Below are 20,385 nucleotides of genomic sequence, written 5' to 3'. Positions count from 1 at the left end.
ATTTGTTCAGATTCTGCTGCCGCTTTGGTGGCTCTAGAAGAAGGCTCCTCCAGTGCCCGTCCAGATTTGATAATGGAGATTTTGTGTTGTATTTTAAAAATTGAGCGGCTAGGCTGTCAAGTGTGTTTTATGTGGGTGCCTGGACACTTCGGGGTAGAGGGGAACGAAGTTGCCGACAGATTGGCTAGAGAATCACTATCTAAGGATAACATAGATCTGAATGTAATGATGGGAAAGAGTGAATGTATGTCCATCTGTAATGAAAAACTTGAGCAACAGTGGCAGAAGGAGTGGAACCAGGAGCAGAGGGGAAGGCATTATTTTTGTGTACAACCTTTAGTAAAGTGCAAAAGATGGAGAAGTAAGCTTACACGAAAGGAGGAAGTTGTTTTAACTAGGTTGAAGCTGGAACACTGCTGTTTAGCGAGCTGCTTAAAAGTTATAGGTAAACATGAGAATGGGTTATGTGAGTGTGGGGAACTGGAGACAGTGAAACATGTGCTTTTTTTACTGTAACAGATATTGTAATCAGAGACGACAACTGTACATAGACCTGTTTGATCTGGGTCTGACTGTGATTTCCTTTCAAGGAATTTTTACATCAGGGGAAAAATCAGACTCCTTTGGAAGAGCAGTTTTAAAATTTCTGCACTCTGCTGGCCTATTTGTGAAAATTTAGGTAGATAGTCTACCGGTGGAGGGCAGCATTACGCTGGATAGCGTACAGCCTGCCGGAAATCAAGAAGAAGAAGAAGAAGAAGACCTTGTGACATTTTCCCCCGAGGCCAAGGAAAAGGCGGTGGGACTTAATTTTTGGAAAATTCGACCGCAACCATCGTCACCAGATTGAAGTGTTGAACCGACCAGCCCTGAACCTGTGATCAGCAACAGTGCAGCAGTCCTTGCTGTGACCATTTGGCTTTTCCACACAGGGAAAGAAGCTAAGCACACCCTGACACAGATCGCCCATCACCCTCTATCTAACTGACTCTCGGCCTCTTTTAATGAATTGATTATCCTCCAGCTTCCGCCTCTTTCAGCTCAATTGTATGACTAGGAACTATGCTTTTGTCCATCTGTCCACACTGGTTGGTTAATTCCAAACGTTGTACACTTAACAATGAGATACAATGAGCAATCTTTATTAACACGATAGAAATGATAACTCATAAAAGAAGTGGGAAGGATCTACAACAGGGAAACCGCCTCTACCAGACAAGGTTTACACACAGGGCCAGACTACTGGCTAAAGGCACACCACTCAACACGGCACGCTGTCACCCTCTACTGGAGGCACTGCAATTTACACACACCTCGTAACACTGCAACTCACACGTGACGTCACCACTCGAGGTGGGAACTCTTTGGCTAATCTACAGGTTACAGTCGGACCTCCCCACTGCGCTCCCAACCCAAACGCTCTCCAGAACACACACAAGGTAAATCTAAAAAGTTAGTGAAGTACTCAACTCATCCGGTCATCTCTGAATCCCAGGCTGCAGTCGAATAGTCCAAAGAAATTGGTCCTAACACCTTTTCCTTCACCTCGGGGGAAAACGTCACGAGGTTAAGGAAAGTTGGGAGGAGAACTCATAAGGATTTAGGAAAAGACATATTTCATGTGCTGTTCCGGCACTCATCTTCTAATAAGGGCTTCATAATAATGCAGTACTTGTTGTCAATAATGATGTGAAGTGAATCAAACAATTAAGTGGTTGATCATATTGTGTTTTTATTGAACAAATATCGATCTGCAGTCGGCATTTACATGTTCAAACATGTTTATTCTTCTTGAGTTGTCTAAATTGAGGAAGATAGAAGTGAAGAAGCTGCAGTTTCTCCGGTGGCTCAGTGAAAGAGCATGAGGATGGCTGAGGATACCAGCAGGAGGAGGACACTGGAACCAGTGGGTATGGCACCGTTACACAGGTCTGTGTCACAGCATACTATGGGGCTGACACAGTTGGCATTGTTCAGGCAGCTCTTGATGAAGACAACTGACGGAAAAATCTCTGTTTCAACAACAATAAAAGTCATCATGCATTCAGCATGCGTCATAAATGATAAAATCTGACTGTAAAATTACTCAGCAACATTACTATAACAATTAATGCATCAGAATAATATGATCTTCGTGGCAGACATGAAAGGAAACTCGAGGGATTCAGTCAAAACACCACACTTGTACTGAAGGGCCTTCTGGGTGACATCTATATACAGTAGAAGAAAGTATAGCTCATTTTGTCTTAAACACCAGAGGCCCGTATTCCTAAAGATTCTGAGAATCCTCTCAGAGAGCTCCTAACTTAACCTAAAAATTCCTAGCAAGGAGTCTTAGCTTAGGAGTGATTCCAGAACATTCTCAGAGAACTCTGAGCAAGGAATGGACAGAAACTCCTATCTTAGTGAGGAGGTGTGGTTGACCCCGTTGCTAGGTATGAGTCATAATTTCAAAAGCTGTGATTGGTTGATCCTAAAAGCTAGATAAAAAATATACTTTTGGTGATAATGGGCAAAGGATGGACCCTCAAATCGATAAACTTAATCATAGAATCTAATCTTATGAAGACTGTGTAATTGTAAATAATATTTCACACAAAAGAAAATATCTGTTAAATGAATAGTAAACTATACTTTAAAATCATCCTACAAAATGTGTGAAAACTTAGGCCCACTTGCACAGTATTCACATAGTGATAGTTATATTTATTTGCTTATATTAAATGCCATGCTGGTAATTTTTGCACTTTCAACATTTCAACTCAATTTGGTATTAACGAGGGTAAAATGGCTCAGCTTTCATCAATGTCTGTGATTGCTGACCGGCCTATAAGAAGCAGTGTTGGTTGGCTTTCAAATCTACCACAAACATGATTCCTGCACGATCCAATCTGTAGCGGTTCATTAATTCACTGTCATCCAGTGTTTGGAGAATATCTCTCCTGCCTCTTCCGTCTGCCATTTTGTCCTCTGCTTAGGGAACTCCTAAGCCGCTTAAAAGTCCTCTTCCCTGCTCTTAACAGATCTCACCTTAGGAGCTCTCTTAAGAGCTAGGATTCTTTAGGAATAGCTTTTATCTTTACTAGGATCTACTCTTCACTTTTAGGGGAAATTCTAAGAAAACATCATGATTCTAAGAATTTTCTTAGAATTTGGCCACTAGGAGCAACTCTTTGCACTAAGAATTTTTAGGAATACGGCCCCAGATGAATACATATTTTGGCAGGTCCTTGACAGTTTCATCCAGTTTGATATCTGACACAGAGCACACCAAATATTTACACTTTATTGTGTCTGAAGTGAGAAAGTTGGCTTGACTTTGAATCCTTTGCACTTTGTGGTGACACATTTAAAATATAAGTACTGGACTCAAAGCAGAGGCTCAAAATCTTCTCTCAGGTCTGCTGATCTGCCTCTCAGGATCAACAACCATGACATTTATTGATTTACTCATATTTCATGTGCTGGTCCAGCACTCATCTTCTAATAAGGGCTTCATAATAATGCAGTTCTTGCTGTCAATAATGATGTGAAGTGAAGAGCTTAAGAATTAAACAATTAAGTTGTTGATCATATTGTGTTTTTATTGAAGAATTATCTATCAGCAGTCGGCATTTACATGTTCAAACGTGTTAATTCTTCTTGTTGAGTTGTCCACATTGAGTAAGATAGAAGTGAAAAAACTGCAGTTTCTGTGCCTCTGTGTGGCTGAGTTATGATGAATGAACAACACCGAAAGTCAGTGATGAATGGACAATGCCGGTTATTAAAGAGGACAGGGAAGGCAGACTTTTACCAGGTGGGTAGGTAGGGGGTCTAGCTGGCAGGTGGAAGGTTTGGATTTGGTGATGAAACCAGTTATTTCCAGGGGAGTTGGGAGTTTGAAGCTAGCGAGTGGAGAGCTGAAGGAAAATGTAGGCAAGGAGTGCAGAGAGGATGCAGGGTTATTTGAAGCAGTCAGGGTCTGGCGGATATTTTCAATTTTGGTGCTGAAGAAGGTCATGAAGGTATCACACTGTGTAACTGTGGGTTGGTGAGGTGGTAGAGCATCAGGTGGTTTCATAATATTGCTGATAGTAGGCCCAGAGAATAGTGCTCTGGTGTTCCCATAAGCTGCCCTTACTAAGGTTGAGTAGTATGTGTTTTTTGCTGAAGAGAGAGCATCCTTGTATTGGAGTATGTGGTTATGGTACATTTCTTTATGAACTGCAAGACCAGTTTTTATATAGAGGCGCTCCAGGCGACAGTCTTTGGTCTTGAGCTGGCCTAGTGCTGGTTTAAACCAAGGAGCTGAGTTGGATTAAACTAAACCATCCTAGTTTTCAGAGGTGCAAGAGAGTTAAGCAGTCCATGAAGTCCATTATTGTAGTGAGATACCAGTTCCTCTGTGGTAGATACATTAAGTATAGAAATGTTAAGGGATTATAGTATCTTTCAAATGATTCTGATGTTTTCTTTTCATTGGAAAATGAAATAATTGCTTTAAATTGTGTAAACTTTGTGTTGCTCGTTTACATTCTTGATTCACCACCAGATGGCGACGCACATACATTACACACATTGGCTTTGACTGGTAAATTCATTTTTTTAAATCAATAAATGTACCATTTCAAATCATTTGACCAATATATGGATTTTCTGCAGGCATGTAAAGAAACTAGATTAATTACCATGAGAAAGAGGTGTCAGTTCAATTTTAAAGGGGTTCAGTCAAAATGAGAAAAGCAACTGGGCAGTGTTTTACAATGATTTTGGTGAAATATTTGTGTGTATTTCCACCATGATACAACAGCATAAGAGAAGTGATCGTTAACAGCGTAACAGCCTTCATATTGCAGCAAATAAATACTTCCTGCGCTATGAACTGTCCAAAAAAGTAAAATGGTTATACAAATCTTTCTAATCTATGTAATGACTAAAGTCAAATGTTTTCACATGACCACAACAATATTCTCCATTTTACACAAATTCTTCAGTGAATGGATGTGTTTTTAAGGCTCAAACTAAAAAAGATTTGACCAACTATTTACTTTGTTTAAACTTATAAACTCCTAGCCTTCACTTTATTCACCTATAAACATTGTTTTATCACAGTGTGCCATACACACACCATATTTCCTGTTCTTTTTGTCGAAAAGGAAAATAAATTTTAGCAGATGAAATAATCTTATTTGCTATTTATTTGACACAGAACACACCAAAAATGTTGTACATTTTATTTAAGTCTGAAGTGGTGCGAATGAATTAATCAGAATTAACATGGCATTTATTGATTTGGAATAATATGATTTAAGTGGCAGACATGAGAAGAAACTCAGATTGATTTAAAAGGATTCAGTCAATACACTGCACACTGGCCAATATGTTACTGTAGGGCATTCTGGGCGACACAACAGAGTTTGAAATGCTTAAGGAAAGTGTTTCTTTATGTTAAGGTCCTCTTTTTTGCAGTGAATAAAAACGTCCTACATTATGAACTGCTAAAGAAATGGCCATGCATGCAATATTGTTTTTAGTGAAAAACTTGACATCCTCATCCATATTATTTAATAACTCTTAACAGAACTGTGATCCTTTCCTTCAGTTTGCACAGGATCACAACAATAGTCTCCATTTCACACAGATTCATTCTAACCAACATTTATTGATTTGCTCATATTTCATGTGCTGTTCTGGCACTCATCTTTAACAAGGGCTTCATAATAATGCAGTTGTTGCTGTCAATAATGAGTATGAATAAGTGGTTGATCATGTTGTGTTTTTATTGAACAAATATCGATCTGCAGTCAGCATTTACATGTTCAAACGTGTTTATTCTTCTTGAGTTGTCCAAATTGAGGAAGATAGAAGTGAAGAAGCTGCAGTTTCTCCGGTGGCTCAGTGAAAGAGCATGAGGATGGCTGAGGATACCAGCAGGAGGAGGACACTGGAACCAGTGGGTATGGCACCATACCCACTGGTTCCAGTGGTTCCAGTTCGAGTGGGTATGGCACCGTTACACAGGTCTGTGTCACAGCATTTGATGGGGCCGACACAGGCGTCATTGTTCAGGCAGCTCTTCATGACGACATCTGATGGAAAGAAACTCAGTTTCAACAACAATAAAAGACATCATGCATTCAACACAGCAATGCAGCAACTTAATCCATTTGAAATGATCAATATCAACTGTGGAAGAACAACTTACTATTCACAGTGGTAGTGAAACAGCGGTCAATTAAGGGAGGACAAGTCATCACCGGGCAGTATTTACCAAAACATACGTAGCAACTCAATCCACATGCTGTGCAGAAATACAGAAAACTGTCACACATGTTTTTCTTTTTTTAAAGATTCACACATTAGAATGTTACTGGAAACAATGACAGCAGGAGAATATGAAGAGAAACTTGAAGCAAGCTGCACAAATATGAATCCTACAGTAGTCAAAGCTTGTTCTTACCTGCAGACAGAGTCACAAACAGGACCAGAGCTCCATAAAACTGCATTGTGAACAGACTGGAAAAACAATCAATTAACCATACGAGAGGACAAGTGGAGACAAGATTTCAGCTCTGCTAAAGCTCAGCTTTTGCAGTCCAACCCTAAAGATGGAGGTTATATTGCCAGATTAGCCTCCGCCCTTTATTTTGACTACATAAGCTCAGAGAGACAGTTTTATTAAAAAATACAATAACTGAAAATAATAAAAGTAAAAGTAAATATATATATATATAAAATAATAAAAATTAATAAAAATAATATATATATATTTAAATGTTTTTTTTTGGCAGAATGTTCCATTTCAGAAAGCTCTATTACAGTAAGGAAGTGAATTCTCTCTGTTCCTATCACGGGTTGCTTTGGTTGAATGATGTCATCCAGTGGATGTTATGCTATAAACACCAACTATCTGAGGGACTTTTGTTATCAATAGAATGTGACCAGTGGTGTGGTTGTAGTTGATGAGGTGGGTGTACTGCTAGGTAGATGGGTAGGTTACAGAGGAGGAAGTGGGTATACTCTCCCATATATTCCAATGGCTTTCTGGCTGATAGGTGGGTATACTGTAAACCACCAGAAAAAGAAGTGGGTATACCCCGTATACCTGCGTATACCCTCCACTACACCACTGAATGTGACAGGTTGAAAGTAGTACCTGCCTCGACAAGCTTTTTCTAGTTGAGGCAGCTGGCAAAAATTAAACCAGTCGTTCAGAGAGAGCACTTTGGGACAGTCATCCAAGCCTTTGTGACCACTCGGCTGATTACTGAAATGCACTTTATATGGGGGTTAGTGGGTCCTCCATTGCTCATCTTCAACTGGTACAAAATGCTGCTGCACGTCTTTTAACTGGCACAAGCAAGTATGAGCACATTTCACCTATTTTAGCTCCACTCCACTGGTTGCTCCTGACAGTGCCTAAAGCTAGGCTTAAAGCTGTAGTCTACGATTTGAAAGATTTTTCAATTGAGCCAAAATTCATCCAATAGTAGCCATGTGGTCTGCTTTGTACATGTTGTGGAAGTCCCTGACACACCGGGAAACTAAACGGCGTCCTGTTTGAGTTCATACCAGGAGGGGGATGTTCCCATTCATTCTCTATGTAAGAAGCCGTGCAATGACCAGTTTCGAGGGGCGCCGCCGCCCGCAAGCTCTCGAAAATCTTTTAAACTGACCGTTGTCGATCTAAAATAAAGACTAAAATGTTTTCAGAAACACATTTCGGTGAACTATTTTTGTAAAATAAGAGGGAGGTGGGAGGCTGCGAGGGGAGAACGATACGAGCTTGGAGGAGCACAGAGGGGAGGGGTGTGTGTGTGTGTGTGTGTGTGTGTGTGTGTGTGGTGGGGGGGGGGGGGGGGGGGGGGGGCTTTGTTCAAACCTTTCAAATCATAGATTACAGTTTAAGCTTGGAGGGGAGCGAGCTTTTGCTGTTGCAGCTCCAAAACTTTGTAATGGCATTAGACAGGCCTCCTCACTGTCTCATTTAAACTCACCTCTTTTCTTTGGCTTCTGACACCATGTAGGGTGTTGGTTTTTATCACTTTATGTGTATATGTGCATATTTTTTTATGTTTCATTTATTTTATTTGATTACCTTTATCTTTCTATTGTGTACGCCATCTTTCTATTGTGTTATCTATTTATTGTGTTTTATCTTGTTGTGCAGCACTTTGGAAACCTTGTGTTTGTTATAATTGTGCTTTATAAATTAAGTGGATTGGATTGGAAAGTGGTAAGGACACTTTTCTTGGTCGGAGTGTCAATAAGGACACTCTTTTCTGTAAAATGTGCAGACATTTCCCCAGCAAAGCTGAAGGCCCGCTTGCAAGAGAGGGGTTTGTATGGTCGATTTAATAGAAATGAAAACGTCTGTTCTTCATAATTCATACAACGGCTGGGAGTTTTTCTTTTTTGATTTGCTTTTCCGGCAAATTTGTAAGATTTGCTCATTTTCTGTTCCTCAGGAAGCTATTTTCCCTGTTAAGTAATGTGGGTTGGTGTCTATGATGTGGTACAAATTCAGGTGAAATGTTTGTAAATGTGCAGTCATTTTGTTGTCCTCCTCCTCTTTGTAGTGTGGGTGTGCTGAAGCTGCAGCTGGTGTCTACCAATTGAGACTGCAGACATATAGTAATTGGAATTGTGTTGATAAATGTGTGTGGACAGTGATAATAATTTCTTGTAATTTGTATTTATTTATTTCAATCATGTTCCAAATGTTTTTAAAAAATGAAAGAAAAACAACAAATGAAATGTAAATACAGTAAACTGTCAAATAACGAATACTTGATTATGAACAACATTCATAATTAACATGAAAAAATATCAAATCTTCAAAAAGGACTGAAATAGATCCATAACTCATACAATTAATAACTTAATTTATCATATCAATTATTGTGAGTAGAAGCCTAGATTCCTTGTTTATGTTCCAACTTAGAAAGTTAAATAAGATTTGTGACCTGACTGTCCATATTTAAGATGAACTGAAAACTGGTTAAATTCACATTATTACAGTGTTGTTGGTTTACCCAGCAGCGTTGATTGAGACAGCAGCAGGAAGGAGGAGCTCAGATCATCAGCTGTCACTCATCATCTCTGATTTCCTAGATCCTGATGAGGCCTCCTCCCACCTTTCCTTGACCTTGTGACGTTTTCCCCCGAGTCCAAGGAAAAGGCGTTGGGACTTAATTTTTGGAAAATTCGACCGCAACCATCGTCACCAGATTGAAGTGTTGAACCGACCAGCCCTGAACCTGTGATCAGCAACAGTGCAGCAGTCCTTGCTGTGACCATTTGGCTTTTCCACACACAGGGAAAGAAGCTTAGCACACCCTGACACAGATCGCCCATCACCCTCTATCTAACTGACTCTCGGCCTCTTTTAATGAATTGATTATCCTCCAGCTTCAGCCTCTTTTTAGCTCAATTGTATGACTAGGAACTATACTTTTGTCCATCTGTCCACACTGGTTGGTTAATTCCAAACGTTGTACACTTAACAATGAGATACAATGAGCAATCTTTATTAACATGATAGAATGATAACTCATAAAAGAAGTGGGAAGGATCTACAACAGGGAAACCGCCTCTACCAGACAAGGTTTACACACAGGGCCAGACTACTGGCTAAAGGCACACCACTCAACATGGCACGCTGTCACCTCTTAATCCCAGGCTGCAGTCGAATAGTCCAAAAAATGGGTCCTAACACCTTTTCCTTCACCTCGGGGGAAAACGTCACAAGGTTCAGAAAAGTTGGGAGGAGAACTCATATGGATTTAGTAAAAGACATATTTCATGTGTTGTTCCGGCACTCATCTTCTAATAAGGGCTTCATAATAATGCAGTTCTTGTTGTCAATAATGATGTGAAGTGAAGAACTTAAGAATCAAACAATTAAGTGGTTCGTCATGTTGTGTTTTTATTGAACAAATATCGATCTGCAGTCGGCATTTACATGTTCAAACGTGTTTATTCTTTTTGAGTTGTCTAAATTGAGGAATATAGAAGTGAAGAAGCTGCAGTTTCTCTGGTGGCTCAGTGAAAGAGTGTGAGGATGGCTGAGGATACCAGCAGGAGGAGGACACTGGAACCAGTGGGTATGGCGCTGTTACACAGGTCTTTGTTACAGCATACTGTGGGGCTGACACAGTTGACATTGTTCAGGCAGCTCTTGATGAAGACACCTGACGGAAAAAACTCAACTTCAACAACAATAAAAGTCATCATGCATTCAGCACAGCAATGTAGTAACTTAATCCATTTGCAATAATTAATATCAGCCATGGAAGAACAACTCACCCCTGAAAGGAATTGTGGCACAGCGGTCACGGTTGTCGGGACAAGTTAGCGGGTTTCTGCAGTTTTCACCAATACATGAGTGGCAACTCAATCCAAATGCTGTAAAGAAATGAAGAAAACTGTAACACTTTTTTTAAGATACTCCAAATCAAATGCTCCTAGATTTACAGGTTAAAATGTTACTGGAAACGATGACAGTGAGAGAAGGTGAAGAGAAACTTGAAACGAGCTTCTCAAATATGCAAAAAACGTCACAAGATTGTTCTTACCTGCAGACAGAGTCGCAAGCAGGACCAGAGCTCCGTAAAACTGCATTGTGAACAGACCAATTGTCTTAACAGCCATGTGAGAGGAGAATGGGAGACAAGATTTCATCTCTGCCAAAGCTCTGCTTTTATAGGCCATCGCTTGTTTCAAAAGCTGGTGATTGTATTCCTACATGCAAGCTTCTGCCCAAGACCTGTAAATCAGCTTCAGTAGCAGATAACATTTCTTTTGGATGATACCAATCAGGCTGTAAATGTTACAGTAGTTCACTCTCAAGTATTCCAGAGATTTCTGCAGCAACAACATCTCACATTTATTTCGCAATGGATGTACGAACTACAAAACACAAGTTATATCCTCATTCGTTGAGTCTGTCAGAAAGCTGTGGTAAAAATGTAAAGGAAGTGAATTCTCTCTGTTGCTATCAGGGTGTCGTTATTTTGTACCGAACTTCAAATTTCGAATTCTTGTTGTAGTTAAGCTGTCGTTGACAATGGAGAGTTCTAGATCTTAGTGTCCCTGCTGATTAATCATGTATACGAAAAGCAAAAGGAGGATTGAGGGCATAAAGTCCATACTTTGATGATTCTCTGCCTGATGTTTTGCTGACTTTGCCTGTTCTTACAAATAAAGTTCACTTTTATCTTAAGCTGCTCCAAATCCTGGATGATGGCACTGGGACCAGTTGACTCTGTTACAATACACCTACATTGCTCAGAGGGTTTAGAAGCCCTTTGTCATGGTTTTAACCTGCAAAAGATGATGGAAACACTCTTGGGAACTAGTTCATAAAACAATCCGTGACTTTGTGTACGAAAGGAACTTTAATGTGAAATAAAAGACAGAGAGAAAAAGCGGTCTAAGATGAGACTCGGTGTCTGTGCAGACGCATCGTAATTCACACACATACAGAAACGCAGCACAGTCTCACGCGAGGTTTAAATCAAGTGGCTGGAGCCGATCCCAGCAGACATTGGACGAAGGCAGGGTCCACCCTGGACAGGATCCCAGTCCATCACGGGGCTGACACAGAGACAGACAACCATTCACACTCACATTTCAATTCAACTGTTCAACAATAACTTTTACAAATGAATAGCTTTAATTTCTTTGTGAACGCTCTAAACACATGAGAGTCCTGTACACTAATAAATACAGGAACTAAAAGTGACACGGGAATAATCTGTAGTGGTACAAACCGGGCTGTAAATGTGGCAGTGGTTCACCTCAAACCATTCCATTGGTTTCTCCAGCAACATCTGACATTTCATTTATTTTGCAACCAATGTACACAGGGACCACAGTCTAAGACTAGCTTTTAGCTTCATCTGACATGATATATGCATTGTGCTGGTTGGTGTTTGTGATATTAGCTGATAAAAGTCTAACATGGCGATACGTGATGCGTGTAAAAAGTAAGGTCCTTGATCTGCCTCGTTAATCCTCAGGATCAACAACTAACCATGACATTTATTGATTTGCTCATATTTCATGTGCTGTTCTGGCACTCGTCTTCTAATAAGGGCTTCATAATAATGCAGTACTTGTTGTCAATAATGATGTGAAGTGAAGAACTTAAGAATAAAACAATTAAGTGGTTGATCATATTGTGTTTTTATTGAACAAATATCGATCTGCAGTCGGCATTTACATGTTCAAACGTGTTTATTCTTCTTGAGTTGTCCAAATTGAGGAAGATAGAAGTGAAGAAGCTGCAGTTTCTCCGGTGGCTCAGTGAAAGAGTGTGAGGATGGCTGAGGATACCAGCAGGAGGAGGACACTGGAACCAGTGGGTATGGCACTGTTACACAGGTCTGTGTCACAGCATACTATAGGGCCGACACAGGTGGCATTGTTCAGGCAGCTCTTGATGATGACACCTGACGGACAAAACTCAGTTTCAACAACAATAAAAGTCATCATGCATTCAGCACAGCAATGTAGTAACTTAATCCATTTGCAATAATTAATATCAGCCATGGAAGAACAACTCACCATTGAAAGAAATTGTGGCACAGCGGTCAAGGTTGTCGGGACAAGTTAGCGGGTTTCTGCAGTTTTCACCGATACATGTGTGGCAACTCAATCCAAATGCTGTAAAGAAATGCAGAAAACTGTAACACTTTTTTTTAAGATACTCCAAATCTAATGCTCCTAGATTTACAGGTTAAAATGTTACTGGAAACAATGACAGTGAGAGAAGGTGAAGAGAAACTTGAAACAAGCTTCTCAAATATGCAAAAAAACGTCACAAGATTGTTCTTACCTGCAGACAGAGTCGCAAGCAGGACCAGAGCTCCGTAAAACTGCATTGTGAACAGACCAATTGTCTTATCAACCATGTGAGAGGAGAATCGGAGACAAGATTTCATCTCTGCCAAAGCTCTGCTTTTATAGGCCATCGCTTGTTTCAAAAGCTGGTGATTGTATTCCTACATGCAAGCCTCTGCCCAAGACCTGTAAATCAGCTTCAGTAGCAGATAACATTTCTTTTGGATGATACCAATCAGGCTGTAAATGTTACAGTAGTTCACTCTCAAGTATTCCAGAGATTTCTGCAGCAACAACATCTCACATTTGTTTCACAATGGATGTACGAACTATAAAACACAAGTTATATCCTCATTTGTTGAGTCTGTCAGAAAGCTGTGGTGGAGGACATTCAAGGTTTCACCTTAGTAAAAATAAATAAAAGAAAAAAAATCATCAGGAAAATACAGGTTTAAAATAAAAAATATAATTTTCGGGAGAATGATCCCTTCTTGAAAGCTCTATTACAGTAAGAAGGTGAATTCTCTTTGTTGCCATCAGGGTGTCATTATTTTGTAGCGAAATTCAAATTTTGAATTCTTGTTGTAGTTAAGCTGTCGTTGACAATGGAGAGTTCTAGATCTTAGTGTCCCTGCTGATTAATCAAGTATACGAAAAGCAAAAGGAGGATTGAGGAAGTCCATGCTTTGATGATTCTCTGCCTGACGTCTTGCTGACTTTGCCTGTTCTTACAAATAAAGTTCACTTTTATCTTAAGCTGCTCCAAATCCTGGATGATGGCACTGGGACCAGTTGACTCTGTTACAATCCACCTACATTGCTCAGAGGGTTTAGAAGCCCTTTGTCATGGTTTTAACCTGCAAAAGATGATGGAAACACTCTTGGGAACTAGTTCATAAAACAATCCGTGACTTTGTGTATGAAAGGAACTTTAATGTGAAATAAAAGACAAGTTTCCCCATTGTGTTTTGCAGGTTATAACATGGTTACCAAGGGCTGCCAAACCAGCTTAGCATGTAGAGGTGCCGTGGCTTGCTGTGAAGGGAACTTGTGTAACAACGCCATACCAACTGGTGCCATTCCCATCCTCCTGCTGGTATCCTCAGCCATGATCGCATTCTCCCTCTGAGGTCATGGGATTTAAAAAAAAAAAAAAATGATATGCTGTGCTCCATTTTTTTTCTCTTTACAATTGCAAACTACAAACAGAGAGAGTGAGATGTCCTTAGATTCAGATTTTAAAACTAAAATCTAACTTCTTTTGAATTTGGAGTATACCATTTATTGTATATTGCCACCAGATGTTTTTTGGGGGCTTTGAAATGAAAGTGTGTTCATTGGTTGCAAAATAAATAAAAAGTCAGATGTTAATGGAGAAATCAATGGAATGGTTTGAGGTGAACCACTGCAACATTTACAGCATTTTATCTGCTACTACACATGATATCTGTGTCACTTTTAGTTCCAGTGTTTATTTACATGACTAAAGTGTATATGGTGTTGTTGTTGAACAGTTGAATTGAAATGTGAGTGTGAATGGTTGTCTGTCTCTATGTGTCGTGCCGTGATGGACTGGAAACCTGTCCTGTGCCGCATAATTTGAATAAAATGCAAAGCCACCAACCCTATCCCACACAGATCTGTCTTTCTTCCACATTAAAGTTTCCGTCTAGAATCCGTCTCCTTTACCCCCCCTTATTTTTCATTTACAGGACAAAACTGTAAAATGAGTAACAGTAATTTTAAATTAGGTACAAAATGATAGCAACAGAGAGAATTCACTTCCTTACTGTAATAGAGCTTTCTAGAAGGGATCATTCTGCCAAAAACAATATTTTTACTTTTAAACTTTACTTGTATTTTCCTGTTTTTTTCTTTCTTTTATTTATTTTTACTTAGGTGAAACCTTGAATGTCGCACTATTGCTTTCTGACAGACTCAACGAATGAGGAAATAAATAAATGTGAGATGTTGTTTGCTGCGGGCTGCACGGTGGTGTAGTGGGTAGCACTCTCGCCTCACAGCAAGAGGGTCCTGGGTTTGATTCCCGGGTCGGCCTGGGGTCCTTCTGTGTGGAGTTTGCATGTTCTCCCCGTGTAAGCGTGGGTTCTCTCCGGGTTCTCTGGCTTCCTCCCACAGTCCAAAGACATGCAGGATGGGGATAGGTTAATTGATGACTCTAAATTGCCTGTAGGTGTGAATGTGAGTGTGAATGGTTGTTTGTTTTTTAGTTTTTGTATTTATTAGTTAAACTGTCTCTCTGGGCTTATGTGGTCAGGCTAAAGGGCGGAGGCTCATATGTGGGAAACAACCTCCAGCATTTGAAACAAGGGTTGGACTATAAAGGTAGAGCTTTGAGGGATAAAATCTTGTGTCGACTTCTCCTCTCACACAGTTAACTACACTCAGGTTTTTTTCTTTCACAATGCAGTTTTATGGAGCGCTGGTCCTGTTTGCGACTCTGTCTACAGGAAAGTTTATGACTACTTTACGATTCATATTTTTGCAGCTTGTTTCAAGTTTCTTTTACTGTCATTGTTTCCAGTAACATTTTAATGTGTGAATCTTAAAAAAAAGTGACCATTTTCTGTGTTTCTGTACAGCAATTGGATTGCAATGCATCGTATGTTATCTTGGAACATGCACAGTGCTAATTTGTCCCGCCAACTTGGATCGCTGTGCCACAGCCACTGTGAATGGTGAGTTGTTCTTTCACAGCTGATATGTACAGCTGTGCTGAATGCATGATGACTTTTATTGTTGTTGAAACTGAGTTTCTTTCCATCAGATGTTGTCACCATGACCTGCCTGAACAATGCCACCTGTGTCGGCCCCTTCAAATGCTGTAACACAGACCTGTGTAACGGTACCATACCCACTGGTTCCAGTGTCCTCCTCCTGCTGGTATCCTCAGCCATCCTCACGCTCTTTCACTGAGCCACCGGAGAAACTGCAGCTTCTTCACTTCTATCTTCCTCAATTTGGACAACTCTAGAAGAATAAACACGTTTGAACATGTAAATGCCGACTGCAGATCAATATTTGTTCAATAAAAACACAATATGATCAACCACTTAATTGTTTGATTCTTAAGTTCTTCACTTCACATCATTATTGACAACAAGAACTGCATTATTATGAAGCCCTTATTAGAAGATGAGTGCCAGAACAGCACATGAAATATGAGCAAATCAATAAATGTCATGGTTAGTTGTTGATCCTGAGGATAAACGAGGCAGATCACAGACCCTACTTTTTAAACGCATCACGTATCTCCATGTTAGACTTTTATCAGCTAATATCACACACACCAAACACCAACCAGCACAATGCATATATCATGTCAGACACGGGTGCCGCTAGGGATTTTAGGCCCCATGAAAAGAATCTTTACAGCGGCGAAATATTTTGATTCTATTTTACATACAATTATGCATTTTAATGGTATTTTTGACTATCATTACCATATTTGTGAAAGAGGAAAGTAGTCATAAACTTTCCTGTAGATAGAGTCACAAACAGGACCAGAGCTCCATAAAACTGCATTGTGAAAGAAAAAAACCTGTGTGAGAGGAGAAGTCGACACAAGATTTTATCTCTCAAAGCTCTACCTTTATAGTCCAACCCTTGTTTCAAATGCTGGAGGTTGTTTCCCACATATAAGCCTCCGCCCTTTAGCCTGACCACATAAGCCCAGAGAGACAGTTTAACTAATAAATACAAAAACTGAAAATGACCCGTAAATCAGCTTCAGTAGGAGATAACATTTCTTTTGGATGATACAAATTCAATTCAATTTTATTTATAATGTCAAATCACAACAGAAGTCATCTCAGGACTCAGGCTGTAAATGTTGCAGTAATTCACTCTCAAGTATTCCACTGATTTCTGCAGCAACAACATCTCACATTTATTTATTTCCTCATTCGTTGAGTCTGTCAGAAAGCAATAGTGCGACATTCAAGGTTTCACCTAGGTAAAAATAAATAAAAGAAAGAAACAAACAGGAAAATACAAGTAAAGTTTAAAAGTAAAAGTATTGTTTTTGGCAGAATGATCCCTTCCACTGCACGGTGGTGGGTAGCAGTCTCGCCTCACAGCAAGAGTGTCGTGGGTTCAATTCCCGGGTAAGTGGATGATGGCACTGGGACCAGTTGGCTCTGGCATTTCACCTTCATTCCTAAACTGGTTTGGAAGCCTGCTGTAATGGTGTTTTAACATGCACAAGATGATGGAAAAACTCTTGGAATGTAATTCAATGTGTACAAAAGAAACTTTAATGTGGAAGAAAGACAGATCTGTGTGGGATAGGGTTGGTGGCTTTGCATGTTATTCAAATTATGCGGCACAGGACAGGTTTCCAGTCCATCACGGCACGACACATAGAGACAGACAACCATTCACACTCACATTTCAATTCAACTGTTCAACAACAACACCAACTAAAAGTGACACAGATATCATGTGTAGTAGCAGATAAAATGCTGTAAATGTTGCAGTGGTTCACCTCAAACCATTCCATTGATTTCTCCATCAACATCTGACTTTTTATTTATTTTGCAACCAATGAACACACTTTCATTTCAAAGCCCCCAAAAAACATCTGGTGGCAATATACAATAAATGGTATACTCCAAATTCAAAACAAGTTAGATTTTAGTTTTAAAATCTGAATCTAAGGACATCTCACTCTCTCTGTTTGTAGTTTGCAATTGTAAAGAGAAAAAAAATGGAGCACAGCATATCATTTTATTATTTTTAAATCCCATGACCTCAGAGGGAGAATGCGATCATGGCTGAGGATACCAGCAGGAGGATGGGAATGGCACCAGTTGGTATGGCGTTGTTACACAAGTTCCCTTCACAGCAAGCCACAGCATCTCCACATAATAAGCTGTTTTGGCAGCCCTTGGTTACTATGTTATAACCTGCAAAACACAATGGGGAAACTCTCAGAAACCAATTAACAAAGAATATGATGGGTATGAATGTGAATATGAATGGGATGAGAGTGCAGGTTTTTTTTATTGATGCTTTATTGTGTCTATTTAGAAAGTGTAAGGTTTTATCTCTAGTCTTTATCTGACATAATGCATGCATTGTGCCGTTTGGTGTTTGGTGTTTGGTGCGATATTAGCTGAAGAAGAGTCTAAAGTGGAAGAACAACTTACCCATTCTGAGAGAGAAACAGCGGTTGAAGATGACTGGACAGGATTTTGTGTCTGTGCAGGACTTCGACTCAGCGGCTGTGCATGTGTAGCATCTTAATCCACATGCTGCATGGAGACAACAAATCGTGGCACATTGTACACATGACTTCTTATTATAGCTATTATTATTCAACCAGTTCCACAGAGATCATGTTGAGTTGTGGGTGTTTTGCAATAAGTGACAGACCCAGCCAGAGCGCCCTGTTGATCTACCGGCCGTGCACTCTTACCAGGGAATATACCCACTGCTTTTCCTGACATCTGTTTGTGACAGACGAAAGCAAATCAATGCTTCAGAGCAAGAAACACTTTGACACCCAACCGCCGTAAAATCACAAACATTTACATGTTGCAAGATTGAACGGAGGAAGGGAGATATGATGTAATCATTCCTGTCATTTCTTCTTCTCAACTGCTGGCTGTAGCTCAATGGACAAAGATAACAGTGGTATCATCATCTCATAGTGAACAAGCAGGTTTACCACCATATCAGACCATTATCTTTTACTTTCAGACACCACTTCATTTTTTAGCTTTAAACATTACCATCATTTAAAAAAAAAAAAAAAAAGAGTTACAATGTTAATTCAATGCACAACAGTCCAACTGGAACGCTGTCATTAGACAGAGTGCAGACAGAGTGAGAAACAGGATCAGAGCCCCAAAAAGTTGCATCGTGGACAGAGAGAAAAGCAGATTGTTCAACAGCCAAGTGAGAGGAGTAGTCGAGAGAAGCCTTCCTCTTTCAGCCTAACTTCTTCTTTGCATTTGGATTTGCATTTCTTCACAAAGCCTCCTCCCAAGTGACCTGAATAATGTTACCCTAAAGTGACCTCATTATCCATGAGACAGACATGCATCCTTTTTTTGAAAAAGAAGACAATCATTTTACGCTGTTAGATATGAGATCGTCTTTTAGAGCAGAGAAACTGGCAAACGTTTTTTGGCGTTAACTTTATTTCTCACCACTTCACTTCCTTCTTTTGGCTCTCAAAATACATTTTAAAAAGCACATTGTTGGGGCTGCTCAGCACCCAGCAGCCAGTCAGCCCAGCACAGGTGCTGGCAATGAGGGTGACGACGAGCAGCCCAGCTGCTCCACATCGGCGTCTACTCTACCAGAGTATAAGAGGAGGCTGAGAGGGGGCGCCCGTTGCTTGAACGTCGACTATTGTGGTCAGGATTGCCGGTTGTGAAACTAGCAGCATGCTCAATAGACTGAATTATATGTCTGATAACCTGCTAATCCTGTTCTCCTCTCTCTTTGTTCCAGGCTCCCTCCGTAAAACCCAGTGTCTCCTCGGCCAAGCCCATCACCCACGTGAAGTCACTAAATAAAGTTGTTCACCTGTAAGATCTGTTTCGGTGTCTTTGTCTCTGGGGTACCTGGCACATTTGGCTACTAAAACTTTAGAGCCTAACAGAACGTTCAAGCCACAATGAGCCAAGCCGGGTCCCCGGGGGCAGGGAACCAGACTCCTGCAGAATTAGGAGGTTTGATAGCCAAACAGGCCCATGACCTTGCCGAGCTGCAGCAGGAGTTGAAGAAGGCCTTTCCCACTGTGCAAAGTCAGATTGCAGAGCTTGAAAGTGCCTCCCGTTCCACAGTGGGAACTGTGGCGTCCCTTTCCACCCAAGTGAGCGCCATCTCTGGAGCATTGGCCGACATTCAGAAATCCCTGGATACCCTCACAGCCCGAACACCGGTCAGCGGACTTTCAGCTCCAGTCGCACACACCAGCCCCAGCCCTCCCACTGCAGCGGCGGGTTCAGCGGCCTCCCCAGCCCAGTTGCACCCCCAAGTGGAGCCCAACTTGGTCAGCCCTAGGCCGTTCAATGGAGACTTCAACCACTGTCGGGGTTTCCTCGCTCAATGTGAGTTACTTTTCACTCATCAGCCGTCCAGATATTCTTCCGATGGGTCTAGGATTGCCTTGGTAATGTCTCTTCTTGTTGATGAGGCTCTCAGTTGGGCCATAGCTGCAGTTGAAGGCAACCTTTCTCTTTCTACTGACTACACACAGTTTAGGAGGGAGTTTCAGGCAGTGTTCGATCACCCTGTAGACGGGAAGGATGCCGCCGGTCGTTTGCTGGTAATCCGGCAGGGGTCACGCTCTGTGGCTCAGTACACCCTGGAGTTCCGGATCCTGGCAGCGGAGAGCCGATGGGACACCAATGCCCTTCTCAGTGTCTATCGCAAGGGGCTGAGTGACGCCATCAAGGATCTCATTGTCCGTGACTGCCCTGAAACCCTCAACGACTTAATTTCTCTGGCCCTCCTAATGGACTCCCGGCTCCAGGAACGTCGCGTAGACAGAGCCCATCGAAGCTCTCCTCGCCAACCCTC

At 40.8% G+C, this 20,385-nt stretch overlaps 3 long non-coding RNA genes across 3 annotated transcripts; 1 reads left to right on the top strand and 2 right to left on the bottom strand.

The window, feature by feature from the left end:
- Positions 1-5,944: 5,944 nt before the first annotated feature.
- On the bottom strand, positions 5,945-6,582 carry LOC311023243. Its single transcript, XR_014598200.1, has 3 exons — positions 6,443-6,582; positions 6,188-6,283; positions 5,945-6,071 (listed from the first exon to the last, which is right to left on the bottom strand). It is a non-coding gene; the product is annotated as an uncharacterized lncRNA (long non-coding RNA).
- A 3,303-nt stretch (positions 6,583-9,885) lies between these two features.
- Positions 9,886-10,717, bottom strand: LOC311023242. Its single transcript, XR_014598199.1, has 3 exons — positions 10,560-10,717; positions 10,291-10,389; positions 9,886-10,175 (listed from the first exon to the last, which is right to left on the bottom strand). It is a non-coding gene; the product is annotated as an uncharacterized lncRNA (long non-coding RNA).
- A 4,708-nt stretch (positions 10,718-15,425) lies between these two features.
- LOC311022923 lies at positions 15,426-15,901 on the top strand. The gene is made up of 2 exons (XR_014598154.1): positions 15,426-15,527; positions 15,617-15,901. It is a non-coding gene; the product is annotated as an uncharacterized lncRNA (long non-coding RNA).
- Positions 15,902-20,385: the final 4,484 nt, after the last annotated feature.

The sequence above is a fragment of the Eutrigla gurnardus genome (assembly GCF_963514095.1).
Source record: "Eutrigla gurnardus genome assembly, chromosome: 13".
Taxonomy (NCBI): Eukaryota; Metazoa; Chordata; class Actinopteri; order Perciformes; family Triglidae; genus Eutrigla; species Eutrigla gurnardus.
This window is presented reverse-complemented; position numbering and strand designations above follow the sequence as displayed.